This window comes from Camelus ferus, chromosome 8, assembly GCF_009834535.1.
Source record: "Camelus ferus isolate YT-003-E chromosome 8, BCGSAC_Cfer_1.0, whole genome shotgun sequence".
NCBI classification, from domain to species: Eukaryota; Metazoa; Chordata; class Mammalia; order Artiodactyla; family Camelidae; genus Camelus; species Camelus ferus.
In genome coordinates this window covers 2,258,136-2,270,452 of record NC_045703.1, presented here as the reverse complement: position 1 = coordinate 2,270,452, position 12,317 = coordinate 2,258,136, and the positions used below count along the sequence as shown (strand labels likewise).

The following is a 12,317-nucleotide window of genomic DNA, read 5'->3' as shown; positions in this document are numbered from 1 at the left end:
ATTTGAATTTGCTGCAGCAGGGGACACTTAGAACCAGCCCTCTTTCCGGGCCTGCCCCCTGTAGGCTTCCGGTATCTCCTCCCACCTCTCCCGTAACTTCTCAGTCTCCTCCCTGGGTCCTCTTCCTTCTCATTCTTCTAAAATAGAGGTACCAGTAAAGGAAGGCTGTCTCTTTGATCACATGATGCACCTTCCACCCACCTTGAAGCAGTCTTCTCCCTGTCCCTCCCGCTCCACACACCCACCACCCTTCCTGTAGACTCACCGGAACATCCACCGCGGCCTCACCTGCACTTGTGCTTTCCCACCTCAGCATCTCCCATCGAAGCCGGGTGGCTCTGGGACCCCCTGGCCCTTTCTCTGCTCAGCATCCTCTTACTCACCTTTAAGGCTCAGACCGTATCCACCACCCACTTTTTCTTTGCTCTTATATTTTGTGTGCCATTTCTTACATGCTGAGATACTGTTCTACCCTAAGAGACAATGAGTTCCTCAAGTTCAAAGAATATGTCTTAATTGTAACTATGTCCTTAGAGCTTAGCACATGCCAGTATATGCTCAATAAACATGTGGTCTTTTTTTTTTTTTTTCTTTTTTTGAGTCTGGGGCAGAGTAGACGACAAGAAGAGAATTAAAATAAATAAAACCAGTGACCCTTCAAGATAAGGCACATGTAGACTGAAAAACAAAGCAAAACAAAGTTCTATATCTTGATATCAAGGAAAAGAGGACAAAAATGGAAAATAATCATGGAAACACAATAGGTAAGAATTAAATGTATGAACTTCCCTGAAGCCATCCAATAAGGAATAGTACACATATTGAAATTTACTGTTCAGAGAGAATGTAAAAAAGTGGTAACTTCTGTTAGTACAAAAGCAGCCTTAAATACATAAAAGAGACCTGACCTTGACCACAAAGAAACTCTGATTGAAATTAAAGAAAAACTCATGAAAGAGATGACTGGAGAAGTAAAAGAAAGCTCTTTTCTCAAATATGATGATTTTTTTTAACACTTCAAATCTGTGTTAAGAGCATACAGTGACTATGAAGGACTGGAAAAACTGCGGATGAAAAAGAAGTTCTTTAAAAAAAAGAAAAGAAAAAGGGCGGGGGATAACCTCAGAGCAAAAGAGAAGAGACAGGCCAATAATATGAGTCAGGATAAAATGACAGGTTAATATTGTTCTGGTATTACATCTGCTAGGGAGGAGCAGAGCCTGAGTCTTAGCAACAGCATCCCTTTTCCTTCGTAATTATTCACAACGTACTATATTGAAAAAAATGTAAGTGTCAGTACAGAGACTACTGGGGATGGAATATTATGACTTACCTGCCACTCTCTCCTCAAATAAATTCTCCTCCAGTTAAAACATTTTTATAATGATAATAATTTTTAATCAACGAGGCCCCAATACAGAATAAACAGGTGGAGTTCTTAACTGAACCAAGTGCATGAAGAGGGAGAGCAGGGCCTCCTCTCCAGCCTCAAGGCTTTCGGAAAATCCAGGCAAATGAAGCAGGAAAAGGTATGGGAACCAACCAGGAAGAAAAACCTAAAGGCCAGGGGAAAATTTTGAAACCAAAGAGGTAAACCAGACCCCTATCTCTTCTGGAAATCAAAGTAGGCCTCAAAAATATAAAAAGTATGGAACATAGCGGGCTGTTCAAACAAGCAAATGGCAAAGACTAAGCAAGAAGTGCCTAACAAGTCAAAGTAGGAATGAACTTGTCAGAAAATGAAGGATGAGATTTAGAACCAATTTAAACCAGGAACTGACAATGGTTAATTCTGCAAAACATTTTATTTCTCCTCTTTCTTTCCTGGACTTTAACAAGCATATCTAAACTTATAAAAAATTGCATAAACAATCTTTAGGAGCAACAAAAGGGAATTAAGGAGCCAATGTTGAAAAAAAAAAAACTGCAGGAACTAGAGGATAAGTGAATGGTGACTTTCTGACACAACAGATCTGGAAAACTTCCTACTCAAGATACTCTCACAAGTGACAAAGAAGGACATGTTTCTAATTACACAGGTATGATACTACAAAGTACCTTACTTACAAATGCCAAACATGCTGTATTATCTCTATTTTACGTTTTTCTTAATTGTTTAATGATGGTGAAGAATAAAGATGGTGAATGGGAAGAACTATAAATTAGAATAACCCTAAACCTTTAGCAGACAGACACACAATGTATATTTAACTAAAACTTAAGAGTATTAAAAATTAGAAATATCTGGTTGAGGATAATTTTAATGGACTCATAGAAGAGAGAAAAAAAATCTCTCTGTAGCTATTAAAACCATAAAGTAAATGTGAATTTATTTTAGCCAAATACTAGCTATACATGTGTACATTAAAATAAAGACCATTTTACCTAATAAAAATATAGTATTGAATTTAGTTAGCTTTCCTAACAAAAATCCAAGTACAAGATCATAGGTATGTCACTGCTAGCCATTCAAGCTAAAAGAGCAATTAAACTAAAATGGCATAATACTGTTAAATTAACTTTGGAGTATGCTTTACATTTCTAAATATGTACTCCATTTTAAGTGTACCGTTCAATGAGTTTTCACAAAGACATACCAATGCAACCACTACCAGGAGCAAGATATAGAATATTTCTGTCCTCCCCATCACCCACTCATTCCCTGTACCAGGGAAAAACTGATCTGCTCGCTGTCATTATAAATCATACTGTTCTTTATTCTAGAGTTACATATAAGCGAAATATGTATTACTTTTGTGTCTAATTTATTTTGCTTAGCATCACTGAGATTTATTCCTGTTGTTATGTGTATCAGTAGTTTGTTCCTTTATTGCTGAATCATCTGTATTAAATGGACATATTCATTCACCTGCTGATAGACATCTGGGTTATTTCTAGGGCCAAAATGTTTCCAAAATAGCTGTAGCATTTTACATTTCCACCAGCAATATATGACAGTTCTAGTGGCTCCACATCTTTACCAATAGTTAATATTGTCAGTATGTAGCCGTTCCAGTGGGCAGGTGGTGATATTCTATGGTTTTAGTTTGCATTTCTCAATTAACTAGTAATGACACAGAGCATCTTTCCATGTCCTTCTTTGCCATTTGTATCTTCTTTAGTGAAACGTCTTTTTTTAACCAAATTATTTTTTTGCCTTCTTATTATTTATTGAGTTGTAAGAGTTCTTTATACATTCTAGACACAATCTTTATCAGAGATATGTTTTGCTTTTTTTTAAACATTATTTTACTGAGTTATAGTCATTTTACTATGTTGTGTCAATTTCCAGTATAGAGCACAATTTTTCAGTTATACATGAATATACATATATTCATTGTTACATTTTTTTCGCTGTGAGCTACCACAAGATCTTGTATATATTTCCCTGTGCTATACAGTGTAATCTTGTTTATCTAGTCTACATATGCAAATATTTTCTCCCAGTCTGTGACTTGCCTTTTTATGTATTTGATAATATCTTTTAAAGAGAAAAGTTTTCAATTTTTAAACCCAATCTATTATTTTTTCCTTTCATGACATATTTTTGTGTGTCTTAGCAAACATTTTTACAGTACTTTCAAAAGAATAAACCCTAAGACAGATAGTATTTAATATCTTAAATCTGGGAACAGTTTAATACAGATTAATCAAATTTTAAGATGATGTCAAATTGGATGCTACAAATACTTCCAGGGGGAATACAAAATGGTATAGCTACTTTGGGACAGTTTGGCAATTTATTAAAAAGTTTAACATACCCTTACCAAACCATCCAGCAATACCACTCCTAGTATTTACCCAAGTGTACTGAAAACTATATTCAAACAAAAACCTGTACACAAATGTTTGTAACAGATTTATTCATAGTCATTCCAATCTGGAAAGATCCAAGATGTCCTACAACAGGCAAATGGATAAACAGTGGTGCACCTATCCAATGAAATACTACTCAGTAATAACAAGGAATAAATCGCTCATTCAGGCATTAGCAGAGACGACCCTCACTATGCATTTTCTAAGTGAAAGAAGACACAAAGGCTACATATTGTTTAATTTCATATGTATATGATATTCTGGAAGAGGAACATCATAGGTAAGGAAAACAGATCAGTGGTTACCAGGGGGTTAGGGGAGAAGATGGGGTTGACTCCAATGGCTATACAGGGTCCACACAAAGGAATTCTTAGGGCAATGGAACAGTTCTATATGCTTCTGTTATCAGTCTTTGTTTTGGACCAAGACAGTCAAGTTGGAGATCTGATACCCCAGAACTGGCCCGTTTATGGGCATACTAGCTTATTAGTCTGTTCTTGACCAACATATCCTGAAAGGACAATTATCTACTAGTTGGCATGTCCTGCCCATTCATCATGCCCAGGGCAAAGCCTGATCTCAGAGCTCCAGCCACTCACCTGGCCTTAGGGAACCACCTGTCCAGAAGTGACCTTCATGACTTCAGAGAGATTCCCAACTCAAAACAAATTAGTCATTACAGATCTGCATTTATATATATGAGTCAAATTAGCCATCTTAAAGACAGAGAAACAACTTGAGCAATTAGAGCAAATGGTCTCCAATAAAAGTTAATGCAAAAAATAGAATAGTTCTAAAATAATAACTTTTCTTTTCAATCTGAATTAATAGGGTATAGTTCCCATAAATAAGTAAAAGCGAATTTTTAAAAAATTTTAAAGTTATTGGAAATTAAAATCATGGTGGTCAAAATAAATTTAAAACGTAAATGAAAAGAATAAGTAACCTGTAACACAGATGCAAGAGACCTATCTACATAAAGTGAATTCAAGAAGAGACTGAAGGACACGCAAGTATAGTTCCCATAACTCTTCTTAAAAACATTACTCAAGAAAGTATTCCAGTCAAAAACAAATGAATTAAAGTAAGTAATTTTTAAAAGGGGAAGACGTAATATACAAGTAACCAGTGACCTTATAGTTGCAGTACTGGTAAAGTTGTAAAGTATGGGTAGGGAGAAAAACAGAAGACAAGTGATGTAAAAAGGAAATCAAATCAACAGAACCAAGAATATGAGGAAGGCAAGGAGTCTAGGAGGTATGAGGGCAACAGAAAGTCCATTCTAGATGGTTTTAGAATTTCCAAACTTGCAGGGGAGAAAAAAGTAAATATGAATAGGTTAAATTTTCCAATTTAAAAATAAGCCCTTTTGCACAAGGGATCCTGGTAATGGAGTAATTCTGAATCTTGACTGGTGACTATCTACATAAAAATTTCAGGAAACACACACACACACACAAACACAAATGCATGTAAAACTGAAGAAATCTGAGTAACATGCGTAGACTGTAGCAATGTCAATATCCTGGGTGTAATATTGTGTTATAGTTAGGCAAGATGTAGCTACACAAAGAAACTACGTGAAGTATACACAGGATTTCTTTGTTTTATTTCTTTTAAATGAATGTGAATCTGTAATTATCTTTTTTTTTTAAGTTTTTTAACAATGCCAAAAATAAATAAACAAACGCAAACTTGCAAATTGGGAGTAGGGAATGGCTGGAAGGAAAAATAAAAGTCTAGCTAAATGATGTTTGATATTTATAAGAGAGACAAGTAAAGCAAAATGATATAGAATAACTGAAACATATGGGCAATCAAGATCTATCTAGAGCACACAAAACTGTCAGAGATGGCAACAGTAGTATCAGACAACATAGACTTCAAGGCAGCAATAATTAAACAGAGCAAAAAATTGTATATTTTGTAAGATTAAAATCCACTAAGAACAAACACAGCAATCTACAAGGACGAATCCAATCAAATTCATAGACACAGTAGGAGACTAACATATTTTGATTAATGATTTGGCAGTTTTGAGGAAGTAATAAGGGTCTAGTACAATAAATGTGTCACACCAAAAAATAAGGGAAGAATAGCTTACCAAACATGCTTTGGGAAAATGTCCATACATTTAGAACAGTAAATTTAGAATACAGTTGGTCCTTGAACACCATGGGGTTTAGAAGCACTGACCCTCTGTGCAGTTGAAAATCCATGTATAACCTATAGTTGGCCCTGCATATATACATGGTTCTTCCTTATCCTCAGTTCCGCATCTGCAGTCAATCAGTAGTGGATTGTGCAGTAATGAGCATTTACTATTGGAAAAAATCCACATATATGTGGACTCTTACAGTTCAAACCCATGTTATTCAAGCATCAAATGTATTATCAAAGCAACCAATTTTTTTTTCAGTAAAAATATATAACAGAAAATAGCCAATAAGAGAATACATACAGAGTACTTTAATGATCTTGGAGTGGAAACTCAAGATCCCATAAAGAAAGAGAAAACAAAACTGACAATATATATATTAAAGATTTCTATATGGCAAAAGCTCCCAGAAACAGCATGTAAAGAATAAACGATGAAAAAATACTAGCAAATGGTGTACCAAGTCATTGATAGCCACGACACATAAAGAGCTATTACAAATCAATAAGAAAAAGACTACTTCATTAGAAAACTAAGCAAAGAATATGAAAAGGTGAGCAACAAAAGAATACAAATGTCCAATAAACATTTACAGATACTCAACTCCAATAAGCAAAGAAATGCAAAATTAAAATAGTAATAAATACTACCTTTTATCCATAAAATTACTAAAATGTAGAAAATGATCAGACCATTTTAGCAGAGATTATTTGGGGACAATTCTCCATAGGTCTCTCACATTTCTGCATACCTTAAAAGCAGGGGCACTGATAATCTCTGTCCCAGACTATCTTTTCAAGGGTATTTATACAGCAAACATGGTTAGCAGATAGAGAGGTCTCCCTCTGGAGTAAAGGGCAGGTTTGTTTACTATCCAACATAATAAAGATAATGCCTCTTTCCAGGGCAACGGTTAGATAGGGCTACTTGCAACCTATTATGAAAGGGTCAGGTTCCTTAAGCTCAAGGTTCCTCTTCTGTAATGCAATCTACTATATGTGCTAGAATCACCTGGCCCTCGTCACATCACCCCATGGAAATCAGGCTTCAAGGTAGTAGCACAAGAAAAGGATGATCCTCTGTCTACTGTTACTGCTGTGCTTTGTCTCTGAACCAGGAATCTCATGTCTTCTGCCACCATCCATGAGATTGTTAGCTAGAAAGTAGGGTAAAACTCAGCCTTGACAATTCCTGGCAATGATACAGCAACAGCAGCAGCTTTCTGATAAACTGTATAAATTTACTCTTACAATAATCTTTTTAAGAGAAACATAGAACAATCTATCATAATTTAAAACATATTTATCCTTTGACCCAGCAATTCCACATCTAAGCATTCACACTAAGGAATTAACAAATGTGCATATGTACATATATATATATACATAATACACACACACACACACACAAATACACACAAAAAATGATCCCTGAGACTTTGTTTCTAATAGAAATAAATTTGGAATGGCCTAAATATCAACAGTGGATTGGTTAAATAAATTCTGGATTATTCCTACAATGAAATATCAAAAACACTTTAAAGAGATAAGGTTATATGCACTGACACTGAAAGACGTTCATCAATTATTACTAACTGGAAGTTACTGAAAATTATATATAGTACACTGCCACTTGAGAAACACACATAGACTTATATACATGTATTTTCAATGTCTGGAAGGAGAAGCAACAAGAGAAAGGCAAGCTAAAATAATACTTGCAAGAAGAGGCAAGAAACTTTAAGGTGAGGGTGGCATGGGGAGGAAGGAGCAAAAAAGAGAATCAACTTATGCCCACTATTTGAATTACCAGACATTAAAACACATTATAAAGCTACAGTAATAAGAGAAGCATGGTAGCAGCATAGGAAGCTAGAGATCAGTAGTTTAGAAAACAACAGTTTAGAAAAACAACAGTATACAAAAATCAGGGCCTAAAATAAATATAGTATTTGTCATCAGCAGGGAAAAACAGAATTCAACAAATGGGGACACTGGCTAACAACTATGAGAATAAAAAGAGTCTTACTTCCTTTCTTACACTAAAATATAGATGTGGTCAGTTAAAGATTTAAACATGAAGAATAAGATCACTAAAAGTACTAGAAGAAAATAGAGGTGGATATTTATACACAATTCATGTGGCAAAAGGTCTTTCTTAAGAGGATATCAGAGTTGGATCCATGCTGATCACAGCAAAATTTAAGAGGATGAGGCAATGAGACTAACCCAGTAAAGAAAGGACAGTTTTTGTTAACTGACCACATTTAGAAATAAAAGAAAAACAGCAACATTTTAAGATGCCATTGTACAGAGGAGTAAAATTGCATTACTGGACCATGGAGTTAGTAAAAAGGACTAAACATCTTACACTGAGCTGACCTCTCTGATTTTCAAGTCCATTAACAGAAGGGAAGAGCATGAAAATGCAGGGCTCAGAAAAGTAACATTTGGGACTGCAGTTAAAAAAAAGAAAAGAAAAAGAAAACAATGGAACTTAGAAAGAATTGTGGAAAGAATCCAATTCAATGAACAATTCAAATGAACACAGAGTGCCTACTATGGGGTGATGCATACTGTCACCAGAAAGACAAGAACACTGTCCCTTCCCCCAAGAACTTAGTATCTAATAAACGACCACAGAAGCGTTGATGTATGAATCCCCCTCTACTCAACCATCAGGTACAATATGTAATATAGGACAACAGAGGCATGGAGTGATCTTTTAGGAAAAAAAAAAAGAAATTTACCTATATTACGAACTTAAGAAACTGATGAGTGCATGCCAATAAACAGTCAAGACAGAATGTGTCCTCTAACAGACCAGAAGCAAGATCCTCGCAACTGGTGTGACTGAGACCTCCAGGGCATAACGCCAGACAGGGTATCCTGCCAACGCAACAACCTGATCACAGGTTTTTATCATCTTGACTTTCTAATTATTTGTATATTTTAATTAGTGAATGCATCCGAGCCTTCCTGGCAATGAGCTTTTGGGAAACCTCAAGGAAACCCAAAACCACTCCCACTGCAAACATGTTGACAAGGAGGCCAAGTGGATGCTCATCATCACACTGTACTCCAAGGATAGCCTAAACATAGACACAGGGCTGCTGCCGGCTATCTCGTGGCAGTCCTGAATAAGGACATGGGCCTGGTTAGGCAAAAACCATTCGGTGCCAGAGAGAAATCAGGGCAGCACACGCAGGAGCAACAAGTACACAGGCGGGCAGGTAGCCGACTCAAAGCTGCACAGTCAGCACTACCCGCCAACCCCGCGGTGTAAACAACCCTGCGCCGCGCACAAGGACCGACGTCTCACGCCCCGCAGACAGACGCGCAGAGAAGCAGGGCCCGAGGTAGCTAAACTGCAGGGTCCCCAGCAAGCCCCACAAGCGCAGCGCAGGCGGCGAGGAAGGGAAGGCCGGGGCGGGGACCTCTGCCGGACGCCCGGGCTCCCCGAAGCGCGGCGCTCCGCCCGGGCCTGGCCCAGCCCCAGCGCCGAAAAAGGAAGACGGAGACCCGCAGGAGGGAGAAGCAAAGGAAGGGCCGTACCCTGCAGGGTCCCGGAGAGGCGCGCGCCGTGGGCTTCACCAGCGACCAGGCGGCGCCGGGACGCCGGGGCTCGTGGGCGGATCCCAGGCTCCCGCGCTGCCGAGCGACCGGGGCAAGCCCAGCCCAGCGCGACCCGGAAGGAAGACGCACAGGCCGCGAGCCGGGGCGGGGCCAAGGTTGGGGCGGGGCCACGGCGGCGTCTGGACCGCCCTCTCCTAGGCCGAGGGGAGGGGCTTCCTGCTGTCTTCCGAGCCCCAGTCGTACCCTATGAATTGCCAGTTACTCCCCAGCCGGCAGTGGTTGCAGATCTACTGTGGAAATAGCCCCTGCCTCTCTTTGGCCTGCCATTTGTAGTGTAGTCCTGCTAGGCTTCTTCAGTCAGAGTTGATGGATCAGGGGATGCATAGGGATTACGGGTGGTAAGATTCTCAGAGGAAAAGTGAAAGAAGTTAGAGGCGCTCTAAAGGCTTAATTTACCGAGTTTGCGAACCTCTTCTGTCCCAGATACAAATCTTTCCGCAGGTTCATCTCCCTCCCAACATTCCGAAGCCCGTGATCATTACCTCTGTTGAAGAAGATGCTCTCATAGTCTCCCTTAATCATTTTTTAATTATTTTCAGTAGATAACAATATTACCTTTTTTTAGTTTGCATGTTATCTCATTACAAGGTTTTCATTAAGATGGAAAATATTCAATAATGAAGAAATGTTGAACTACACATTACTTGCTATTTAATTGCCTAAAAAGCAAAATAATATGGGTGATTATAAATTACCTACATGAAGTGAGCTAATGTATGATGTGCAGTATAAATTGTATACAAAAATGAAAAAATTTTAAAGGAATTGAAGCTTAATCCCCATCCCACCTTCAACTCCCCCTGAGCGTGGCCAGCACTTGGTGACTTGCTTCCAAAGAACATGGAAAGGAGGGAGAAGTAGCTTTATTGTGGAGAAAACTGGGAAACACAACCTTGGCCAGATGGAAGTTAACACCATTAATGATAAGCCAAGTTGATAGCATGATATGATGTGATAAGAAGGGTACTTCATCTCTGTGATATTCTTCCTCAAAACCCTTAAACACGGTCTAACCTTGAGAAAACACCAGAAATCCCAAGTATCCTATTAAAAAAGAAAAAAACCTGGAGAAACTGAAAAGAAAAGAAACCAAACAAACAAACAAACAAGGAAAAACTGAGAAATTGTCACAGACCAGAGCCCCTTCCCTTAGAAGACAGGACCACTAAATGTAACATGGTGTTTTGAATGGGATCCTGGAGCGTGAAAAGGACGTTAGTGGGAAGACTAGTGATATTGGAATAAAGAGTGGAATAAATTAATAGTGATGTATCAGTGTTGGTTTCTTAGTTGTAATAAATATACTGTTGTAACATAAAATGTTAACAATAAAGGGAAAACGGTTGAGTGGTATAAGGGAACTCTGTACCATCGTTGTGACTTTTCTGTCAATCTCAATCTATTCTAAAATAAAGAGTGCATTATAAATAATGAATTAATTTATTAATAAGTAAATAAAATCTTTTATGGTTGCCAGTGAGACTTAATTGTCTTGATGTCTGTAGAGCACTCAGACTCAGTCTTACTAAAATAGTTTTTCATTTCTAATATAACTTCTAAATAAACTATTCATTGCAGTATAACATTTATACAGAAAAAGGCACCAAATATGAGTGCAGAGTTTGATGAAAAATGAACACACCCGTGTATTCACCACTCAGATAAAAAGTAATTACTAGCACTCAGAAACCTGCCACTTGCTCTCCTAAATCTACACTTTACTACTCCCCAAAGGTAACTATTATCCTGACTTCTAATACCAGACATGGATTTTGCTAACTTTTGCCCTTATGTAGATGGATTCATACATCATACACTATTTTGAATCTGGCTTCTTTCTCTCAACATTAGGTTTGGGATAGTTATTCATGTCATTGAGTATAGGGGTAGTTTCTTGAGCTTCTGTTGTATAAACAATCCATAATTTATTTATCTATTCTACTCCTGATGGACATTGAGCTCTTTTCATTATTACAAGTGATGCTGCTATGAACATTCTTACTCATATCTTTGGTACCTATCTTTTGCATGCCCTCCCATACCTTTCCATCTTTTTGGTGTGTAAGAGATGTAGTAGTTGGTGCCATTATTTGTTTCATTCAGTGTTTTTGTTTAGTTTTATTTTTTAAAGACACTTGAAGGGCTGCGTGGAAAGTATATAAGTTTATATTTAAGGAAAAGAAGAGTAGGGCAAAGCTCCCTTTCTGTGCCTAGATGGAATTTTGATGATCATTGTTCAATCTATCCTTCTTCCAACCTTCTCTTCTCAAGGGCCATGCCTTTGCCATGCTTTGTTTGCTGGGCAGAAGAGCTAAGGGAGGCCAAGGAAAAGGGTGATACTTATCAGTTTGTGATGGCGCTGATTTAATGGGTGAACTAATGCCCCGCTATTAAATGGAATGTTGTTTGGAGCTGAATAGCATCCCACGCCGTAACAGCGCTATTACAAATAAAGAAAGTCCCAACAAAGCTTAATTGTGCATAAAGTCACCAGCTCAGCAAGCTGGTTATGACCCATTCTATGTTAGCTTCAAAAGTTACAATGTTCTACTCAAACAGGGAGGCGGATAGAGAAGCCACAGGTTCAAAACTCTTCTTTGTCTCTAACTCTGGAAACAGTCACCATCATACCCTCTGCTATTTTCAAGTGATTTTTCTTTTTTTTTTTTTTTTACAGTTTTAAAATATTTTTATTGAAGTATATTCAG

General features: G+C 37.8%; 1 protein-coding gene across 4 annotated transcripts in view; it reads right to left on the bottom strand.

The window, feature by feature from the left end:
- Positions 1 to 9,686, bottom strand: part of FBXL4 (F-box and leucine rich repeat protein 4) — a 63,229-nt gene extending 53,543 nt beyond the window's left edge. For 2 of the 4 annotated variants that reach the window (XM_032484417.1, XM_032484416.1), the window contains exon 1: positions 9,529 to 9,675. The gene's annotated coding sequence lies outside the window, so the exon portion shown is untranslated. Of the gene's footprint in view, positions 1 to 9,528 lie in introns of all 4 variants that reach the window. The other 2 variants (XM_032484415.1, XM_032484418.1) reach the window with 2 other exon arrangements.
- Between the last annotated feature and the right edge of the window lie 2,631 nt (positions 9,687 to 12,317).